Source organism: Anneissia japonica, unplaced genomic scaffold, assembly GCF_011630105.1.
Source record: "Anneissia japonica isolate Jap-2015-1 unplaced genomic scaffold, ASM1163010v1 scaffold1511_len2985839_cov193, whole genome shotgun sequence".
Lineage (NCBI taxonomy): Eukaryota > Metazoa > Echinodermata > Crinoidea > Comatulida > Comatulidae > Anneissia > Anneissia japonica.
This window is the reverse complement of record NW_022685291.1, coordinates 2,921,010-2,945,370: the sequence shown is the minus strand read 5'-3', so window position 1 is coordinate 2,945,370 and position 24,361 is coordinate 2,921,010. Positions and strand designations below refer to the sequence as shown.

The following is a 24,361-nucleotide window of genomic DNA, read 5'->3' as shown; positions in this document are numbered from 1 at the left end:
GTCAACGTCGACACTGAAATCAATCATACATTATTACAAACTCGTATTGGCTTCGGGCAGAACATAACTACTACAACCCACACACTGCTCTTCTTCAGACAAGACTTCCGATTTTGTTTGTCGAGCGAAATGATGCGTAGTTTATATTATTATTAACATTTTTTTTTGCACTCTTGGAATCCAAATTCGGGAACATAGTGTACAGACGCGGAATTGTTATCGTCACGACGTACCTGAAAACAAAAGCTTAAAGTGGTACCGTATGAAGTTCATACTGTGACGTGTTTCCGCGTACTGTACGCGCACATTACAAATATGACCAATTACATGTGAAGGAGACTACGCGCTGCAACACAGGCAATCGCATGATGGAACGGTCACGACGACAGGATGAAATGCGGGCTGAACAAAATGTTCACTTTAAGGATTAAAATGAATTTATCACACTAAATATAGATATAATGGTAGTTTCCATTCTGTGAATGCAATTCTACTGAGGCGTTATATTGAAATATAACATTTACAATAATATATCCTTAATATTATCTAGATACTCATTTCGCTATACAAATATATAGTAGTCCTGACATTTTAATATTTATCAAGTGCAGTGTACGACGCTGTGCGTACAAAAATTCAGTCGGACATTCGACATCACATATTTTACATTCATTGGCAAGTACCGTGGTAATTTAAAGAAAGGAAAGCGATGTTCCATAAACCACTGAGGTCAAAAATTCAAGATCTGCCTTTAATGTCTAACACATTAATGAGAGTTTATATCTCTTCACGAACAACTTCAGTGGGTGGGTTGCGGGTTGTAATATAAATATCTGGCGTTTGCGGGATTTGAACCCACGTCTCTTGGTTTTGAAGACAAATATTGCTGTTATAATTCTACTGTTACTGCACGTAAGTAGTCACGTGATCAACCCATTCTCCGAGGCAAGCTCTACGTCTACATTCTCGACTCGTCGTTACCTTTCAGTTTAATTATCTTCAATATCCTATTTTGATAAATCTGAAGACTACGACATAATTGCAGCTGGCAGCAATGCACCCATTATCAGGGTACCAACTTACGCCGAATACCATTAACATTCACTGAAATTAAAAAGACAATTTCGTCATATTAATTTCCGCGTTAGCTTGTTGCCGGGGCTTTTATTGAACGCCGCACATTCATGAACTGCTTCGGAATTCATTTGTGATAGATTATCGTAAATCCACCCCAGTAATGTGCTTATCATGTCACTCCGTGTGAATGAGCATTCAGCGGCGAGGAACGGGTTCGTTCTTTGTTAGTTTGAATTGAATACGTTAGGCCTACTGCAGTGGCGTATCTGGGATTTTGAAAATTGGGGATGCTGAGAAATATTGCATCTACCGAACTTTACGGAAGGCCAGTGGCGTATTTCTAGGGGTCTTGATTTAAGGGAGCTGATCGAGGTGGAGTGGGGGAGGCGAAGGTGTGGGAAGGGGGGCTAGATTAAGTGAAGGGGAGCTAGGTCGCAAAATAAGGTAAAAAGGTGATTTTTTAACTACTTGTGCGTGAATTTTTTGCTTCAAACATTAACAATGGGGTGGGGCAGCTGGGGGAGGGAGCTTTGGGTGCGCCCGCACCCACTAGATACACCAGTGCGCAAGGCGCGATTGAAACTAGGGACGGAGCAAATAGATTGCCTATAACGTCTACAGTAACTTCGCCTTTTTCTGTTAATTTACATTTTTTCACATTTGAACAAAAGGAGGGTGATCCAGCATCGTAAGCAGCTCCATAGCATAATGTATAGTAATAGGGGGGGGGGGGGGGGAGACAGGCTAATAACAGCATAATTCTTTCAGAAAGTATCAGGTCTCTCATCATCATTAACCACGAAAAGAACATTAGGCCTAAATTAGAAGCAATTGCCTTTAGTGTGTCTTTTTAATATAGGCCTAGGCATATTTTTTTATAAACCGATTTGATTTTATACTAATCATTAACTCTAATGAAATGCAATGCAAAAAAAATGTTTATTTCAATTTACTTGATATTACTGTGAAAGAATGAAATGGTGGCGTATCATAGGAATGTCACCACAAAGAAAGTGTAGGCTTCCTACGTGTTAATACTTTATACTACGTCGCTCATAAAATATACAGTCAACATGAAAATGCAATAAAACAAGAAAAGAGAAGATACTGGTACATTATCCTCCATGATGTTGACGTACATGCATTTATTTCTGTAGAAAGTTCTACTACAAAAACGACAAGACCGCGCAGCCAATGAATGACAGTAATTGGAAAAAAACGTACAAAGCATCAAGATTAATAGACCTAAGCTAAGAATTTCAAACATTATTGAAAAGGCCTAATTGTATAAATCAGTTTTACCATGTTCTTAATTGGCGTTCAATTTTCATATTCTCTGCGTTAAATCAGTGAATGAATTGTAGCATTACACAAGGTTCTTCAGTTAACTTGTGCATTCGTTCATTAAGATCGCTTGCGCTATAATTTCTACTTCAGTTCGCTCGGAATTACCGTACTCGAAAGCAACGCAAACGAGACATATATATAGAGTAATAAAATCTATATGTACATAGGCTTCTACTTGACTTACGACAGTGAATTAGTTACTTACAACTACGAGTCTACCTAAGGTATGAATTCTTCAAATACGACAAGGTATACGATCCTACGTGAACTGATTATCAAGGCCTAAGGAAGGTATTGCAAATCAAATAGTGTTCGAGTGTGAATGGGTGCTGCGTGCGCTAACGTGTCTATAAATCTGACTTGAACTCCTCCTGAAGTAGGCCTACACTATGTCATTTTCGGTAATAATCAACAAGAATCGGGATACTTATCGTGAAATAGCTAATCGATGTATTAGTTAACATTTGACCTGATTCAGAATAAGTAACCTCCTCTACGACCTGCCTACATTTACGTCAAATTATATACAGTATATAGGTATGGGGGGGGGGTGTGCGTGTGTATATAAATATATAAATCAAGTTTGCTGTTTTTTAACAGTTGAATGCAAAAACCGAGTGTATTTTGCAGGATACACAATAGATTTGGAGCTCTTCAATACACACAAAGAGCTGAACATCGTGGTGGGTTTCGTACCGCCTTGTTGTAGTTTCGTACCGGACCCACATGGTTGAATCAGACGCATGCGCACAAATGCAGCATCTGCCACCACGCACATGAGACATGAGTCGGTTGTGGTAGAAAAAGTCAATCGGCCTTGAATGGGTGTGATCGAAGGGAGGAGAAAGTAGTGGTGCCAGAGTTGGAGGGCAGTGGAGTATGGACCTTTCCGTACTGACTAAAACTGAACAACCGACCAATCAGAACCAGGCCAGGAAGACGCCGTGTCCACAAAACTCACCTGTTTACGTATGTTTTAACACAATGGACCTTGCAACAATGAACCTTTCCGCTAAGCCCCGCCCCTTGGATACTGTTGCTAAGGTCCCACAAGTTGAATAGCTTGGTGGTTAAGATGCTTGCCTTCCAATCCCAGGGTCCTGGGTTCAATTCCTGACAGTTGCAGGATTTTTTCTCACGACATAAACAACTCCACTCCCTAAATCTCATATTGAGATTTAGTTTGTGTAAAAGCATCGTGTGTGTATGTTTGTCTTGTGTAAGGGATTGTCACCTACAAGTAGGACAGTGATATATATTCGCTATTGGCAATGCTTGGCACATGTGTTGTGTGCCGAAAGAAAGAATAATAATAATAATAATAATAATAATAATAATAATAATAATAATAAGACGCGAACACGTGCGTTAGTGCGTCAACACGTGTGTTTGTGAGACGCGCGTGTATTTCTGATTAGTCAGTTGTTAAGTTTAATTGACATTCCGAAAAGGTCTACTAAGGGGTGGGCTTAGAGAAAAGGTCGATTTCAATCATCATCAGACATATCATGTAACGCTAAAAACACGCGAAACTGGCACTTCCTTATCGGAAGTCATTTTCAGACACTCGTGTAGATACTGAAAATATATACAAACCTGCTAAGGTCATCAAAAACTTAAAATGATACCAAGTAGGTCTATATGAAAGGAGAAATGAAAATGACAAAGCAACTATCGCAGTCGTATGATTAATTATGCAAGTGATGTTCATCATTATCACTATAGAGACTTGCTCTGTTAATTTCATTTTTTCTTTCATATACCGTACTTCCCATCACTTTATGTAAGTTATTAAAAATATGAGAGCAACTCTCGTAGTGGTGATTTTGATTAAAGTGATTTTCACATTCATAGAAGGTATAAGCAATATAATATCCAACGAACAAAGCTTGAAAGACCTATTGAGCTCGTTTGTTCCTCCATGGTTAAACCAAGGGAAGGTAACGGACCATTCTCAACTTTGAACGGTTGATTGAGGGCGCTTTAATTTTATGGCCGCGTGTAAACGTTTCATGGTGCGCTACTTCGTGATAAGGAAGACATTATTCAAAATATTCCCCCTTCTATCTCTTTTCTGGTTTGTAAATATAGTTATGTGTTAGGAGTTAATTCCCTCTCAGATTATTTTTTCTTCTCTATAAATATAATTTGTGTTTAAAGTTCATTATCTCCATCAAATATATTTGATAATTTTGGCAAAATATCATATGATGTTACATGATATGCATATACCATTCAGCGTGTTAAATTACGTCATAATCGAAGCAAATACTATATCACATTGCTCTGCAACCTATATTCTAGCAAAATTACTTCAAATCGAGGCTGGAGAGAAAGATAAAAAGTCATTATGCGCGTAAATTGGTTATTTGTGTCATTTTGTGTTATCGTATATTTTTAATCAAGCACTTTGTGTCTCATAAATAAACAGTGCGAGTAATATAAGAAACACAACCCGTCGACCTTTACGAATCGGTTCAATGCCAAAAGTAATTCAAACTGGATTTCAAAGCTTTCAGTCTGAGCAGAGCTTTTAAGGAGATACATTTTTGATTTATTAATGCCGGAGGATTGGTCAAATTCGACATGAAAAAAATATAAATTCATACGTGAGTTTAGAACATGGTGAGGCACCCTGGCCTATAGGCATTTGATCTGTAGGTAATTGGTTTAACGAAGGGTCACGGATCTTCTTATTAAGATTAAAATGTACCGTATATTTTTATTTAGATGAACATTGCTTTTGGTCACATTATGTCACTTATCATAGCTAGAGATCTTATTTAGGTCACAATTTTGCATCAGTGCAACGCGCACGCATGCGCATATATTTGCAATTGGCATAAATAGTAAATGCGTACTCATCATCTAAATCTGACAGGTCTATGAGCACACGTGAGGCTGTATTTGTAAATGAATAAAATTATATAATATATATATATATATGAAGACATGTATATATATTACTTATGTATGCCTATGTACGGTATGAAATTACAAAAAGGATGTAGAAACATGAGAATGCGTTGCCACGCATACAGGTCCCACACAAAATAGATCCATACAAGGAATTCTTTAAGGAGTCAAACTGTAACACAGAGAACTATTTCAATTGTATATATTCATTGACACTGTAAATGAAATGCACTGTAACAGAAATAACAAATACAGTTTTCTAATTAACAACCATTAACTATCAATTTTCACACCGAAACTTATGAGCACAATGTATTGTTCTTCTTAACGACGGAAAACTTCCTCAAGGCATACGAAACGAGAATGAAATAACCCATTACGCTCTAAACAGTAAAACTCCAAACGTCAACAACAAAAGCTTAATTGTGCCTTTTTTTTTTACAACAATAACGTCTTTTAAGGCTCAATAGAGTTGAATTAAGTCCTTTTATTCTGCGGCAAATATTTATTTCAACAAGAATGTAATTGATATACCGTTTAAACACTACTTCGACAGTAAAAGTAACGGACCGGGACAAAATAATTCTCAGCCAAAAAGCAAATAAGCCGAGAACCGAGAAATAAGTTGATAATCGGATTATATTTTATCAGAAAACAATAGCACAGTCACACGATTTTCTAAAATTTCGTGTCACACGAATTTGAGTCTCGATTTTGAGAAACTTTTTTAAAAGTCGCACATTCCTCTCCTTCAGTGTGTTTCAACACAGCCTAAAGACTAAAGATAAGGTCCCTCATATATATTGTATACGTAGGCTATATATATTGTATATATATACATATATATATATATATATTATATATATATCATACGATACAAATAGTTTTATATAGGCTATGTGTGTTATGTAAGGCAAACGATTTAGTTTACAGTATACAATTTATGGTACCGTATAATGTGATGAACTGGTACAGTAACGTTCTTATTGTCAGTGGCTGATTTGGAGGGAGGCGTAAGGGGCGTACGTCCCCCTTTTTTTTTTTGTAAAAGATACCAACAAATTAATGAAGGTGCTAGAGGTTTAATATGGATTCGCCCCTTGCATCTCTACAGGGGCTCTTTAATGAGATAAGCCCCTGAATGGTTTATATAAAAATATTCAACGTTTAGAAGAAGAGGAACCTGCGAGTGTCTGGTGTCTGAATCCTGATGAAGGGCGATACCATGTTTAATACCATTAAAGTACGGTAACTGTACCCTTTAGCTTAATGTGTATTACTATGATTAAATATTCGCCAATGCAGCCACATACTAATTTTTCATTTATATATACAGTGTTTAATAGGGACATGATGGAACATCGTAGGCTACCCTGTAGCTTTATAACGAAAAAAGTCCTATAAAAAGTCATTGTGTAATAAAATGCCTCCGACGGGATTCGAACCTGCGACTTCTCGCTGACAAGGCGAGCGTCATAACCACTAGACCACAAAGGCTTCATGGTTGAACAAGTCCAAGTAACCGTCGGGAACATTGTATTACACAATGGACCGCCTCTAGATGGCGTTCGGCCAGATAAATCTGGCACTAATTAAACACTGTATATGCACCTTTGATGATTTATATTATATTTATGCAGCAGTGTTAACGGCTAACTTTCTTAAATATAATATACGACAGTATTAATTTCTAGCCGTATAAATAATATACATATATATATATATATATAGATTAAAAGGCAAAATACTGGAAAACAACAATGCTGTGGGAAACAATGGCTGGATCTCAGTAGAGATACAAAAATGATAAGCAACAGCTAAAAAGTAAACGTAAGTAAACAGCCAGAAATAGAACCAGAGCTTTCGGACAACACTAGTCCTTCCTCAGTGGCGAGTGAGTGAGGGTTGAAAAAGCCAGATAGTATAAAGTGAGAACATATACATATACATAACTATATATAGGCCTAATAACAAAAATAAACATGATAAACAGTTACTGGCTACAAGGTATTCAAAATTGACTGTATAGCAACCATGACATAAACAGATGAGACTTCATTTAAGCCGGTGCATCTCAGCATCCGTTGCCCGCCACGTGAGTGGGCCTACTTAGAAAAAGCTCGTATTTGAGAGTTTTGACAAGACATTTGGAGCTCAACTAGATGCTACTCTGCCTGCTCTTAAGCCCAATCCAGGGGATTGATGACAGCATGCCTTCATCATCAGCATCATCTTTCTTGTAAGGCGTATGAATCGTCGGACAACTAACTCTTCGAATGTCCTACATTTGTGTTTTTTTTTCAGTCATGTTCAGGAGTATATATATTGTTGTCGTTATTGATTGTTATTGATTGTTTGTATTTAAATTTAAAAAATATTCTTTTAAAAAATCCTTAAATTCTAAATATAAATGCGTTTAATCTTCACGATTTGAAACATGACCAATTTGTCTATTTGGTAATGTTAAATGGCGGGCAAATGTCACACAAGTAGGCAGACGACACTTTGGTGTACAATTACCAACCTTGGTGCATCCTTTATCATTTATCATAAAAATTATTAATACAATAACGGAATGTTGACGCCTAAGTGAGTCACTGAAGTTACAAACAACAGCAGAACGATTAAAGTGGTTGTCACATGTGTTAGAAGCCTAAATTCCATAATATGGTCTTTTCCTACTAAAATTTATTGCACCGTGGAACTTTATCTCGTGAATGGTTCAACGCATGCAGCGCTTATCCTTCGTTTAAATCTTCAATATACGAACGCACACGCAAGACTGTATGCGCGACAATGACGTAGACTGTCACTTTAAACATCATAGCTGTCGTAAAAAAAAAAAAAAAGACTTCACGGCAGCTGTTTTTGAAGAAGACGGCAAAAACAACACCTCAATTGGCTTAATCTTAGCCTCACTAAAAAAATACACATTATTGATTTAGTAACTGCACAAGTCTCTACTATATATTCTTAAAGGATTTTGTCGTTAGACCATATTTAGAAAACACAAGAAATTGTCAAAGAAAATTAATAATGTTTATGTCTTGAATATAAGCCTATTAATGTACGGTAACCATCATCATCATCATCATCATCATCATCATCATCATCATCATCATCATCATCAACATCATCATCATCATCATCATCATCATCATCATAATTTTAATCCTCATTGGCCCCACATCACCAACATCCACCCACCACTCCTCGTCATCATTATCCATCTCCTCATTATCACTTTCTGATGGAAAGGTAAATTTATACTAAGCTTCCATAACGGAGGAATTAATGTATATCTGACACATTAGCAGGGGAGGGATTAATCTCTATAGGCCTACTACATTTTCAAATAGTTAATTAATACCATGACACTTCCTCATGGAAGGCCAAATTCTTATATTTCTTAGCGGAGGCGTTAATCGATATCAAAGTTCCAGACCAACTCTCAGAGAATACTCAATTCCACATTTCAAATCAGTTTATTCATCAACATTTATTTTCAATAAAAGAGAGAATTTATTTTTAGGTGTTTGTGAATTCCGAACGATTGTGAAAAACATTTCCTTACAGATTGATGTGAGAATTCACACGTTCAAAGATGCTAACTTCAACATTTCACTGAATCTGAAAAAAAAATCATGATTGTAGTTATTATTTTTCACAAAGGTAAACAAATTATAATCTATAAGTGAATAGTATTGAATGTCTGAACTCGTATGTCCTGCCAACCTCACCCAGCTTTGGTAAATGGGCTTTGTACCTTCAACTTTCTTACGGTTAGACAAACATGAATAAATCATTAAGGAATTGGATACAAGATATAGAATTTTTTATACGAGATTTTCATCAAGGGATATTTTAGTCTATAGGAGTTCCACCTACTTCCAATCAGCTTTAAGCCTGTACACACTGACATGTTCTTCGGTAAATTTCTATAATATTCATGATGTTCCCATATATAGTCGTGATGTTCCTATATATTGTGATGTCATCATGACCATATTTAGGTATGTCACATGTTTTTATCAAATAAAAGTCCGGACAGGGTTTTAGTAGGATAATAATCCACTTTCTAGTAGCATTTCCATTTTACTAGGATTTCATCAATCTAAACTACACGATGCCTAAATGTATAATTTAAATAAATTCCAACGACCTCTAATTGTGCTTTGGTGAATCATAGTCACATCTTATTGTCTTTGGTTTTTATAACTTTATACTAAAAATGTAAATTGCAGATAGGAGATGGTAGGCAATAAAAGAAAAACAAACAACTGTATTATTTTATTGGGTTCAGCTACTCTTACATACACTAAAATATCAAGATATATTCACAAACATACCTTATCTCGAAGAAAAGTACGGCAAATATTTTATTTCGACTTTTTGCTGGTGGAAGCCATATTACGAATGAACTAAATTACAGCACAAAATAACAATTTACAGGATTTATACCGTACAGTAAGTCAACAATTTTACTGTACTTTTTTAACATTTTAAAAATAATGATGAGATAACTGTTTTTTTGTTTTTTTTAAATTTTATTTAAGCCTAATATTATAATATGATGAACGACCAAATTACAATTAACTTAATTGTATTTTTTTTTTAAGTGAATGAAAACCAGAAAAAAGGCAAAAAAAAAAACAACCAGATAAACCCCAAAACACAATAGAGCAAAGAAAATACTAAGAAAAACACAAAAAAAAAAACTTATTTCATGTTTGTCAAAAACAGGCGAAAGCGTAAAATCTGGCTCTGAATTGATGTGTCGAACCTGGAAAAAACGGAAAAAATATTAAAGCCAAAAAAAAAACACACACACAAAACCAAGAAAATGTGAAAATAGTTAATTAAGTAAGGAAAATTAATCGAAAAGGTAGAGCAAAAACAGAGAAGAAAAGCAATGAGGTAAATAATCGAATGAAATAACAAGAAGAAATTGCAGAATAACATGTCTAATGAACAACACTGACGTTGACAAACAGTAGGCCTAATTCGAAAACAAGATGAAAAAATTAAACAATAAATCTGCAGTTAAACTAATTAGCTAAGTAAGCTCATATATGAAATAGGATTATACCAAACGATTGTAAAGCAAACTAGTATTTAATAGTTAGACAAGGAAACCTCGGTGTTTTTTTCAATAAACCTTTGGAAAGAAAAATAACAATGAGACTATGGCCCCGATATGGTAATCAAAAGTTTAAATGAGTTCAGTTTGTCTGATGATGTTTATATTGAAAAAGAACATTCGGTTGTGATTCAGTTCTCTTATTCTCTCTGTTTTCGTTGTCTGGAAATTAATAAAATAATATGAATAGCATTATCGGATCAGTGACATCAAATACAACTAATGGGCTTTATATAATCACGGATTTATTAGAGATACTAAATAGGTTCGATGTGTGCAGGCTTTGTCGGCGAGTTCAAAGCATTTAATAGATATAGGTGAAGTATCTAACAAATTATTATCATCTTAAACAATATCCGCAAAAGGACAGAGAATCCGCTTCAATGTCACTATAAAAATATCGAAGAATCTAATATTATTGTTAAGATGGAATAGAAGATGAATTAATACGTCATTAACAATAAAATTCCAACAAATCCAACACAATGCTACAAGGAGAAATGCAAGGTATAATCTTGGATTGAATCACTACGTATTGCCTCAATCAATCAATTGCACATAATGCCACGAATAAATAAGTAAGTGAATGATGCAATAGATTTAATAAATAACTGAATGAGTGATTGAGTAAATGGATAAATTAATGTTTAAATGAACGAATGAACGAACGAATGGACAAATGAATTAAAGAACAAATGAAAGGACGAACAAACCAACGAATGAATGAGTGAATAAATGAACAAATGAATCGACAAACAAATAATTAATGAACAAACGATTGAAATAATGAAAGAACGAATCAATAAATGACCGAATGATTAAATGAACGTACGAATGGATAGATAAATTAACAAACGATTAAATGAATAAACGAAGAAATTAATAAATGAATTAAGATTATATTTAACGAACGGACAAACGGACGGAGAAGAATTACCGACTGAATAAATGGATGGACGAACGAACGAATGTACAAACGAACAAATAAACGGCAATGGCCGATTCCAAGGGTGCAAAGCCGGCCCGTCCTCACCCCCCCCCCCCCCCCCCCCCCCCAAAGTTTTAGAAATGGTAAAAAAATTGAGAAAAAAATGAAAATTACATTCACACTTTAATTTTGGGAGTGCCATTTCCGGCCATCTAGAGGTGACATAATCGTAAATTTTCTTACCTCATTTGCAGCCATGGTAGTGGGCCTGTTGTGCTATTGACCCTCCATCTGTCAAAGTCTTTCCCCGGGCCCCCTCTTTTTTAAATTCGTGGAGCGGCCACTGAAATGCGTCAATGTTATGTATTCCCGATACACAATGGAGGCCAGTTCAACCGTTCTGAACTTGTTTACTTTATAATACACACGTCTCTAACATGATTTGAAAGTAAAAACTGCAACATGTTTTCTTGTTCAAATGTTCCCGTGAATCCATGATGGATGATCTAAATGATATTACTTATCTTTTCAAGTGTATCATAATGAAGAGCAGTAATAGGGATTTAGGTATGAAACCTGTCGAGTGAGACGCCCATGTGTCCATTGTGCGCGTTCAATGTTAGACTCGAAATCAATTATGTCATCAGAATCGCTTTAATCAGTATCACTTCTACATTTTCCAATTCTTACATTTAATGTGCAGGTAGGACGTGTCTTACAGGTGTGACGTGGGTGCGTACTAATTATGTGTGCACGCAGACACGTTCATAACGTCACTACAGCATAACTTCGAAAAATATGATTCCTTGAGTATTACAATTTCCTTTAGACAAAAATCATATGCAAAACGGATGCGCTTTCAAATAGGTTATTCCTGTGTTGGTGGAAGAGGAGGAAAAGCGATCAAACAGGGAAAGGTGTGTCCTTAATTGAGAAAAATGGTACGTCATGGTATTGATATCGTGAAAACATGTAAGCATTCATACACTGCTAAAGGCCGAAATGTGGTCCGTAATTGGAGGGGGGGGGGGTGACTTGTATTATGAATATATACAACATTCAAAATAGGCCTAAGTAGATAACAGAGTGATGAAAACCTGTCTTTGACTCAATGTTGAAAAACAAATTACTACACCAAAATATGGAAATCATAATTATAATTATAATAATAACTACGTTACCATGTTTATATAGACCTACATCATACAATCAATCTTTCAACAACTAATTTTCCCCCAAGACGCTCCCGATCGCTATAGTAATAAATATATTATCATCACCACTATCCTCCTCATCAACATCATCATCACAATCATCATCTCATTATCATCATTATCATAATTTTTATTATGATTATTATTTATTATATTAATATTATTATAGCGTTATTATTTATTGTTTTATTTTTTGTTTAATATTTATAAAATAAACAACATTATTATGTATTCGTGAAAATTAGTAATGAAAAACAATGAGAAACTTCAATTTGCATATTGAGCATTGCTGCAGGGAAGCTGAGTTCGAGATCTGCTCTGATATTTCGATCAATGTGTCGAGCATTGTCATTGCATCCGGAGATAGCATGATGGACCAATCTGACATTGAACTTCTAACAACGATGTGCAAATCGCCTTCGGGGCACTACCCTCAAGTGAAGATAGTGTCATCCGCGGGCAGGCGCACTTTGCGATAATTGACAGTGAAATTTCAATTAAAAGCGCACTTCGTCGAAAATGCTTGCAAAACCTTGAGGACTCTTGTTCTACAAAACTAACCAGATTACTCACTGAATATTTAATATTTCTCTAGGCATAAATAAACTTTACAAAGCTATCTAATTTTTATTTATATTTTGAAGTCATATTGTGTAGCGCGAATGAACACGACGTCGTGTGGTACCAGCTTTTATACAAAATTCTACGCGCGTAGCCCATATGGCATTGTATTATGAACTTATGGGTCAGCATGTAATATAGGCCCTACACGTTTAAAAGGGATTTTTCCTATTTTATTTATATTTATTTAGTGATACTAAACCTTTGTATCAGTGGCACTCACAGTCAGGCGTACGGCCCTACAAATTTCACAAGGGAAAAAAGTGAAAAGTATATTAACTAGCAAAACTTAACTAACAAACGAAAACAAATAATATGCTGAAAAAATGTAAGAAAATTTAAATAGCATAAAAAAGCCAAAACTCCGATGGAACATTCGGGAATATATATGAATAATATATATAGGCCTACATAAACTGCATACATATTATAAAATTATGAAATCTACACGTGGGTAGAGTAGATCTACTCAATGATGCCTATGTTTTTATCGTGGAAGAACATTTCTACATGTAGTGAATTTCATATAAAGATGTTGATATTTTGAAGAATTAGAGGCATATAGCCTAAATAAACAGTCTCCTATATTAAATTCATATTGTGCGTCTAGCCTATTTGTACATTATCAGTATTTTTACCACAGATAACATCATAATTTAAATTACTCATTTATTATGTGTTTTTATGCTGTGCAGCGCGATTGAATATTGTTTGCTCACCTGTCAAGTTTCGTTCACCTGTGTCGAAGGAAGTTGAAAGCAATGAGGGAAGGAAAGGCCAAACCATAGTTTCCGCACAACGCTGTTTTCTTGCTTCCTCTAATGTCTGCGTATGTTTTTTTTTTTGGTTCACACTAAGCAAGTTTGCCTATCTACAAATAAAAAGTTTTCTTTTAATTTCTTCAGGCATGATCTTTGCTGGGAAGTTAGCTGGCGGCCCAAACCACTCTCATTTTGAATACGTGCTCCAATTTACTTGATCTGCCATTTCATATACAGTAGATTCATTTTTCTGATTTTGTGATAGGCCTACCATTTGCTTTCAAACATTTTTGTTTTATTAAAATTACATTGAAATACATCAATATATGTTCCCCCGTAATTTAGTTTAGAATCCGAAGTTCGTGGATGTATAGAAAATCGCGTTCAAAAATCATGAATTTACATCGGTTGAAAAGACTTGTTTTCAAGTAGGAAATTGAGTTAGTCCCTGAAATAGTAATAGTAAATAATAAAATTGTAATAGTAGGTAATATAGTAATTATAGTAATATAGTAATTATAATAATATTAATAAAGTAAAAGTAATGATAGCGATAATTAATAAAAGTGATATGATAATATTAATAATCATAATAGTAAGTCATATAAATAGTATTAGTAGGTAATATAGTAATAATAATGATAGTAATGTAGTAATTATAATAGTAATATAATTATTTAATAATAGTAATAATAATAATAGCGATAATTAATAATGGTGTGATAACCACATTTGAAATCAGAAAAATTAAAAATTATCAATTACTACGTAATGACAACGAATAGGATTATAATAAATTATAATGTCCACAATCAATAATGATAACTAATAAACGGTATGACAATTTTTATCGGAAGGATGACATCATATGCCAAACACATTAACAATTCAAACTCTATTCGCACAGCAAACATTCGAAGAAAACGATTTACTTTCATATCTCTGTTGTTATTGTAAATCTCACTGGATCTCTTGGTAATTATATACGGATACCTATTAAGTTATTAATGGGCCACGCGTATTTTTAATGCTTTTTTTTCTGATATTTATTAAGTATAAGTTAAAATATGAAATGTGATTATGCTATATAGTTTCAGGCTTAAATGCTGTTTTATAAAACACATTTATCAAGGACTATTAACGCATTTATGGAATAACAGACGAAACCATGTAACGCATGGGGTTTATAGACCTGCTGATTTTGATGTATTTTTTATAACTAATGTATGTATAAGTTGTTGGTGAAGACAACTGGAACTCTTCGGGGCTTATTTGTACCGTACATGGAAATTACATCACAAAAGCAGTTGAGTATCTATGGGTGCGAATACCCCGCCCTTCCCCCTCCCCACAAAAATACCCTCACCCCCAGTCGCTGCCCACCATTCGCGGCAAAAAATTAATGCTCAAGTAGTTAAAAATCACCCCCGCCACGCTTAACCTTTGTGCCCCCATCAGACACTCCCATTTTAAGATTTTTAGATACGCCATGCACAAAGGAAAATAAGGTACGTAGGTGGAAATCTTCAGGGCTTAGGCCCTATGTACATACATGGAAATGACATAACAAAGACATGATTTTTAGCCTACCTGCGACTATACTATTTTACCAATACAACATAAAGACAATAATGATTTTATAAAGCATGTAAATCTACTATTACTACCGGTACTGGTTAAAGAACTACGTAGCCAACATAATACTGTCTCTGCCCTATCAACTGTATGATAACAAGCATGTTCATAATACTATTTGGAAACCTCAGCCAAAAAACTTTGCAATGGCCTATTATTAAATCTTAATAAAATTATTATGTATGTATATGGATTGGAGCAAGTGATATTGGAGTACCTATAGACGGTGTATATATATATTTTAATGCATACTCAAAATTGTGTACGCAATGAAGGTCATGATTCTGAACAAACAAAAGAATTGTAATCAAATACAGAAGTAATCTTGAGATATAAATCATACAGGCATATACGACACACAACAGCTATTTCATCATCTCCCTATCAATGTACACACTGCAACAAATACTATACGATATATTACATGGTATTTATTACTATTTCCCTGCATTCTACTATAGATACGGTAATCATTATCCCACGAGAAATACGGTACCACGCACGATTATCCATTCACGTAAATTTAACAAGCGGCACACCAAAACCAGGTGTATACAGCGGCGGATCTAGGAGTGCGCTAGAGGGTGGAAGTTTCTTGCTATCGAGTGCCCCACCCACCCATTGAAAATTTTCGAGGCAAAAAAAAATACGCTCAAGTAGTTAAAAATCACCTCATATAACATTATTTTGTGAGCAATGCTTCCTCACCTAATCATCGAGCCCGTCATGGTTCACCTTCGCCGACCCACCCCCTATCAAGACGCCTAGACACGCCACTGATTGTATAAAGGCTTGTATAAATGTAAAAAAAAAATCTTTATTAATACCTGTATTTCATTGTTCTTTTACAGGTTAGCGGTTTAGAGAGAATTCACCCTGGCGTCGGGCTTTAGCCCATTATTTTCTCTGGGCATGCTGATAACCTGTCTTTCTCTACTTCATGTTTGTGTGTTTGTATTCATGCCGAATTTATAATAAATACATAAAATAAATAAATAAAGGCCTACTATCAAAGCGCATGCGTACGGTATAATGGCACCAGTATTAGATACTCGCTACAACCAATCAGTGTTTAGAGAGAGGGATGTTCATGTTTACAAAAACATGAATGCAAACTCGAAATGCAATTTCACGTCAGCTCGCGTGATATCTTATAGTTAATCTCCACGCGCGTGTCAAACACTTCATTTTCACGTACGAATACATTATATTTCTACCTTTTTAAAGAAAATTCATAATAAGAATATATTCCGTGTATTGATCTTCGCTGGTGTGAATTAACTCCATAACCTTTTAGGTTATTTAGCCGTGATTAAACCAAGTCATTTCACACCTCACCTGCGAGCATGCTGTTCGCTTGTCGCATTCATTTTTAATACATTTTACCAGAATATTAATCACTGTTGTAAGCAATTTTCTCGAAAACTAATCACAATTTATGTCGTTTTGAAACACATTTCAAGAACAAGACAATTTTAATGGAATCTGCGAGGTTCTTGACTAGAGATTTCATTATTGCTATTATCATAAAAAATGATAATACTTAATAAGAAATAGGTATTAGCTCGTCAAATATCAAGTTAAATGGATTCATATATAATTGGTAATTTTTTTGAAAATGACTAATTTCAACAAGGAAATGTAATTTACGAAATTTAACCATACTATACGGTACTCCAAGATGTGTATAAGAGACAGGTGTTATACAGTAAACTGGCTGTCTCTTATACACATCTAGATGTGGATAAGAGACAGTATATATATAGGCCTATATGTACTCGTAGGGTTTATTATACTGAGTTTAATATATGAATTATAGATATACACATACGTTTTATACACAATGATTATTACATTGTTTACATAATAACTAGTGAAGAAAGCATCACTACTCATTGTTCAAAATCTCTGTCGTTGTTGTTTTAAGTCGGTTTTCCACTAGGCGAATTTATTCGCGCTAATCGATAGCGTCGGTTTATACGCATACGCATTCACATTTCTATCGGGTTTTTGAGAAGCGAAAAGATGCGCATACCAATCAGATCAGAGCTCAGAAAGCGCACCGAAGAGTTGATTCACGCTAATAAATTTGCCTAGTGAAAAACAAGCTCTACAGTACCGGTACCAAAATAATACTCTAAACTCCTATATCATTTAACTATTGGCTGTTAATGTCACTTACTGGTCTGATCTTCCTAATCATTCCACGATCAATAAAATAAAATGATTGATTGATTGATAGATTGATTATCCGACATTTGTTAAAGTGAATGGTACCTATGGATTATAATGTGGCCTACCATTCATTATTATGAATGACCTAAGTGATAAGAAACGCAGAAACGACAAACACTTCAGTTAATATTTTTTCATTTAGTAATATTAACCGATTTACCTCATAGTTTGTAATTTACGTATGAATTTGCATTTAATTACATAAAATTATTAATATATTTCTACCTTTTTAAAGAAAATGAATTTGCATTTAATTACATAAAATTATTAATATATTTCTACCTTTTTAAAGAAAATTCATAATAAGAATATATTCCGTGTATTGATCTTCGCTGGTGTGAATAAAATTATTAATATATATAATGCAATGTAATGTGCCAACAAAACTCAAGTTCACAAAATATTTATAGAAAATTTCTGTTGCCCAGAACTTTAACTTTTAAGCTTACTATATGAAGAATGATTTATGTTGACGAGTTTCTAATTATGTATATTTCACAAGTTAACTGTACATTTACAATTTATTGGTCATCAATTTTCCAGTAATAGGCCTATACAATATGCATATTAAAGGGAATCCTCGGTTACAGGCCCCATTCTCGAAGCCTTCATAGGAGGTTTAGCCTAAATTTGTAGGCTAAAGTAGCATCAAATTTTAGCATCACGCTGTGCAGCACATTAACGTTTAAAGCACTCTTTGCCTTTGGAGCACCGCATAATGATCAAGGTGCGGCAATGCTTCTAATGGATGGATGCAGGAAAAAAAATACCAAATTATATCTAAATGGATCTTGGTTTTTCGGAGTTTCGAGGGATCCACAGTTGAAAGCTTTGCTTGCCGTGGTTTTACCTTTTCTATTTCTATTTCCTTTTTTACTTGTATCTTACCGGTTTGTGATAAAAATGAAAGATGTGGTAAAATTGATAATTGATTGAATAAACGTATAACGAGACCAGCCAGCAGAATAGTAAATATTTACCCGCACTGTTAGCTATCCGTTACACCTTTTTTTGTATAAAGTGAAATTTCGAATGTGACAAAAAAAAATCATAATTAAAAGTTACCTGTCATACTGCGCATTATTTGGTAGGCCTTTGTTGAGTTTTTGTTTTGTTTTGGGTTGTTTTTTTTGCGATTGGTAATCCTTAATTACAAAACCTTCCATTTCATTTAGTGCTAATTTAAAATTGAGTAATTACTATTTTTAGCAAGGAAAATATTAAAATATCAACTGGTTATACCAATTTAAAACGTCTTATCTTGCTTCGGGCTTGTCGGTATTATGGACTGCACGTAAAAAATTAGGCCTGATATTACAAAATACAACGAAACATAATTCGGTGCATAATTAAACATTGAACATAGCAGCACGAATGGTTTTTAGCCTAATTATTTTTTTTCCAATTACTGTTAACTTCATTTGCTTACTTTCATAAAATTGTCTTCTAAATTGGGCTCATGTTCCAATCTAACAATGTTGCCTTACCTTAGCATTAAAGCATTATGCAACATATATTGGCATGTATATTGTATAATATTATGGGCTCTGTCGATATATAACAAATCGGGCACACACACGCAATGCAAACCAGTTTCTCACTAAGTGCCCGATTCCGATTTTAACCCCCCACCCCTCAAAAAAAGTAATCTGAACAATTAGAGCTTTCCCACCAACTAAGCACATTTAATTCAACCTGAATTACCGTATTCAGAGCAAGTCTTCGGCCTACCCAATGCCCTACGATGCAGATTTTTACATAACAATTACAGTACCTTCCGATCAAATTAACAACAATCCATTAGTCTAGTTTCACTTGTTTTCGGGCTAGTAGAAGGCCAAATCCTACAAATCACTCACCCGATATTTAACTTGCCCAGAGCACGGGGTACCTCTAGAGCAATCGCTCAAAGACCGATCCTAAAGCCTGGTTTCCATAAAATCGCTACACGCTATCACCGACAGCTTTCGGTAAAGCTGACATGATAGGTCGGTCGAATCAGGGAGTATTTTATTATATACAGTATTATACTATCGCGGGTGCCATCTGAATATCAATGACCTTGGATAGGTTCACTCTCTACTGTAGATGATTCAAATAAACAAAAATACTAAAAGGCATACAGTGATTCCCTACGAAAAACATTGATTTTAACTAACGTAGGCCTAGAAGCTGTTAAGAACTCCGTTTTCCAGACATTATTTTGTTAGAAATTACTTTGATCCGGCGCCGTATTATCTTCGCAGGCAACGCGATTTGATGTGTCTACACGTAAGGTAGTCAAAACTCCATTATTTTAAACTATAGAAAATCTATACTCTGTTAAATACTGCATTCGATTCACGAAATGTATTTTAGATTTCGTTTCAGTGTTGTTTACTTGCCTCCATTAACGTATAGTTTGGACAAACTGGAGTCGTGTCACGTGACCTATATATTTAATGGTTATTATTATTATTATTCTCAGCAAGGACTTCGTAAGCTTGCACTGAAATAGAGGACATTCAGAGAAAAGGGTCAAGAAAGTAAAATTTTATTAACGCGCGCTGGATTTTAATGAACTCATGAACGATAACTTCAAGTATTCTTAAAGGCACTTGGTAAGTTATTTTAGTGATTTAGTCGGTCGACGCTGTTACAAGGCCTAGAAACTCGCACCATCTTGTTTCTGGGGTCTACAGAGCAAGCACGAGTTCTATTAACCGGCGTCAACGCACCCACTGACATTCAGCGTTTTCTAGTCTAGATGACGCGTGTACATCACTATACTGGTCAGTTAAAATTACCTTGGAGCGTAACAATGTCAACTTAACGAGTGTGTCTTTAAAAAAAAAAAACAAGCCATTATTGTCTATAGTGAGCCACGGAAAAATACAATAGTTGAATGAATTACTTTTATATTAAAGTATTAAAGATAGCGTTCAACTAAAAATCTTAGACACTAACGGAAGTATAATGCTATCTCGGTCCATATTTGGATATAATATGACATCACATATGGGCACATCACACAAATTTGTCACAACGTTTGATAGTGTTATCAGAGCCATGATTGCTATATTATCATTTTTAAAATTATTCTTCTCACCCAAAAATCTATCCATGGTCGTGCCCCACTTTATCTCTGTTCGCTTATAGACAAACAGGTTTCTTCCCGTTTTACTCGTTCTTCTCAATCCCTCAAACTTGTTACTCCACGAGTCAAGCATATTCGTACCGGCGAACGCTCTTTTTCTTTCTCTGCTCCTAAACTCTGGAACTCTCTGCCTCCTCAATTGCGTATCATTTCTGATCCGCAATTATTCAAATCTACTCTTAAATCATTCCTCTTCAAATAGTTCAACTTCTTTCTAACATCCTCCAGCGCCGGTGACAAGCCAGTTTTGTTTGCTTTAATAGGCGCTTTAAAAATGTGTATTATTATTATTATTATGTATCCTAACACTACGTGGATGTGGCTTCATCCTGATCCGCTATCTACAACACTTCATGCAATATACATTAATTATTCAATAAGACAATGTTGATGTATCATTGGTTGGTTGATTCAAATTAATTAAGATGAGAACGGATTAGGAGCAAGTTATTCGACGGTGAAATTACTAAACACGGATTAAAATAATTATTAGCGAGTTTGGCAAGGAAGAACCTTTCAGCGAATTTTAAGGGCTAGTTTAATAATATGTTCCAAGAAAGTAGGCCTACCGGTACCGGAGATATCATGGTATTCAATGGAGGTTGTAAAAAATGATGGTGTATGATGAGTGACGTCATTCATAGCAACAAGGGCGTGTACGTACTTACGTGGAGACCACGCGCAACTAGTCAAACAGCGTCATCATGAAGGTCGTTATAATAGTGTTGCATTTATATTTATTATTTTTTTACAGATAAATCCGGCATGAGCATAAAGGCTCTAGGCCTAAGTTGGATTATGAATGCCTAATGTATTATGAAAAGAAAAAAAAAACTGACGCATAACTATGACTATGGTACATTAAGCAGATGATACTATTTACAAAGATTAAGGAACACTAAAAACACACACAATCTGCGAGAGAAAAAAAACTATGTCATATTTTCAACCATGAACATAACGGATACAGCTACAATTATATTGAAGTTGTTAAGATGAAATAAAATATGGTAACATTTAGAACAGTTTAAAGTCTTCTAATTACTTTTATTGCACCAGGAGGCTCACGGAAAAGCATCGCACGTTGTTGAATTTAAATGAAGGGCCAGGAGAAAAAGCAATTTTCGGTGCACGCCAGTGATCGGGGCCTCGCAAAGGTGCGAACAGAGAAGCTATAGCATAATAAAAATATACATCATTTTTTAAAGGCCGATGAAAATTACAAAAAGTGAACCTCGAAATTGTAATGTGATGTTTGGCCTGCATTTTTGTATTACACTGTAAAGATAGGGAGTGTGTCATCATCTGCAACGTCATCATTATCATCGTTATCATCGTCATCACTGTCATCTTGTCTTGATCGTCACCGTCCTCATCATTGCCATCGTTGTCATCGTCTTTGTCATTACCATTACCACCAACATTAATATTTCTGTGGAATATAAATCGCTTTTTTCGTTGATCCTCTTTGGCAACAGGCGGCAAATCCTATCGGTAGCCCATCAACATAGGCCGAGCAGTACACGATTGTTATTAACAAAGCTATAAGTTTGCTTACACTTTTAGAGGTTCCTGCATGCTTTTACTGTTTAATAGCTAGACCTATTAGCTTAAGAAACTCGTCTCTTCCCTGGCATCAGATTTATCCCAGGCTGATGTTTAATAACCATAATGCGTCTTTCCGTGACACGCAATTTAAGTGGCTTTACACGAACGCATTGCAGAATCCTTCACAACTGTTTGCAAATGAAAATGTCCGAAGAAGACGTTGTGTTAAAGGGGGAAAATCTGCTCACAGAGAACGTAGCCAACTTGTAATTAAAGGAACCTAAAAAAATGTCTTGTGCTTTGTTTTGTTTTCCTTAGGCCTAAACAATTATATTTTCTTCTCCTGCAAGTCATTTTACCAACTTTTGTGCCAGCACGTATCGCTTTATGACAATTTGATAATATTCGACCAGTGATAGAGCGCATAGCCGCATATACCTGCACTCACATTCATGCTGATGCTGCGCGGGCGCATTCCACGCCTAGGTTAATCTTTGTCTACACTCTATCACATTTTATGTGATAAAAACTCGAGCATTCCGCGCCTACTCTACACTCTATCACATTTTATGTGACAAAAACTCGAGCAATGACAGTCATATTTACCTTCATTTACACACCCATGCTGATACGCATGTGCAGTGCGTACCTATATTTAATATCTGTTCACACAACCACATTTTATGTGACAGCAAATAGATGTGAGATTCCTATACTTGGGTGTAATAATGACAATACGTCAGACGTTGAGAACTAAACTAAATGAAACCAAATGCTTAATTATCTACCTGTTTGTGCACGTATTTTAACCGTTTCAGAATTTTCTCTAAATAACTGATTTTCTTGATAATATTAGAGTGTATAAAACACGCATAATTACATACGGTATTTGTTTAGAGGTGAATTTGAGTCCATCGTGTTTACTGATTATAAATCTTCAATTGAAGTGACAACCATTTTGAACCCCTCTTTGTGATAAATATTTATTACATGAAACAATGTTTAAACCTGGACCGATTGTCTACGGGTATTACGTGCATTTTGAACGTAGTGGCAAGAGGTGTTATGATGAGGATATCCATCATTCAGCATCGACTTTTCCTGTGCAAAAGGAAACACTCGACTTAGCCTCGGTAAACTGGTTTAATTATAATTTATCATAACAATCAAGCGGTAACATTATCGATAATATTAATTTGATACCGTTCAACAAGAAACTATAAATATCGTATCTGCTGGTTGTAGACCTTCTTCAAAGATTGCGAAGTATTGCTTCCACTAATCAATGAAGACATTCTGTATTGCATCTATAAAATTAAGTAACATTTAAGAAAAATTAACCAACCAAGAGGTTAAAAATGGCTAAAACTCCGAAGCTTCGATGGGTGGATCCTTTGGACCCAAATATATGTAAATAAACACACCAAACCTGTACACTGTATATCATTAACAGCATCAAATCCATGGTAGGTGTATTAGCCGTTCTATAGAAAAATCACATTCGTTAGTTTTTAGTAGGATTATTCCAAATTTAAATTCAAATTCAAATTGTTTTCTATTTCCATATACATGTTTCATTAAATGTACATCAATACAAGTTTATTTATCATTAAGACAGTTTAGTGTGAGTCAGATAAACCAATTAAGGCTTTAGGATCGATCCACCCCTTACAAATATATGCAGCAACTTTTAATATAATAAAACACATATAAAAAGGGGAAAAATATTCCGTTATTTAAAAAATACACACACACACACATATATATATGTATATATATATATATATGTATATATATGTATAT

General features: G+C 34.9%; 1 long non-coding RNA gene across 1 annotated transcript; it reads right to left on the bottom strand.

Annotated features, from left to right (window-relative positions):
• Window positions 1-8,822: 8,822 nt before the first annotated feature.
• On the bottom strand, window positions 8,823-20,103 carry LOC117110931. The gene is made up of 4 exons (XR_004445788.1): window positions 19,734-20,103; window positions 13,963-14,114; window positions 9,690-9,761; window positions 8,823-8,970 (listed from the first exon to the last, which is right to left on the bottom strand). It is a non-coding gene; the product is annotated as an uncharacterized LOC117110931 (long non-coding RNA).
• Window positions 20,104-24,361: the final 4,258 nt, after the last annotated feature.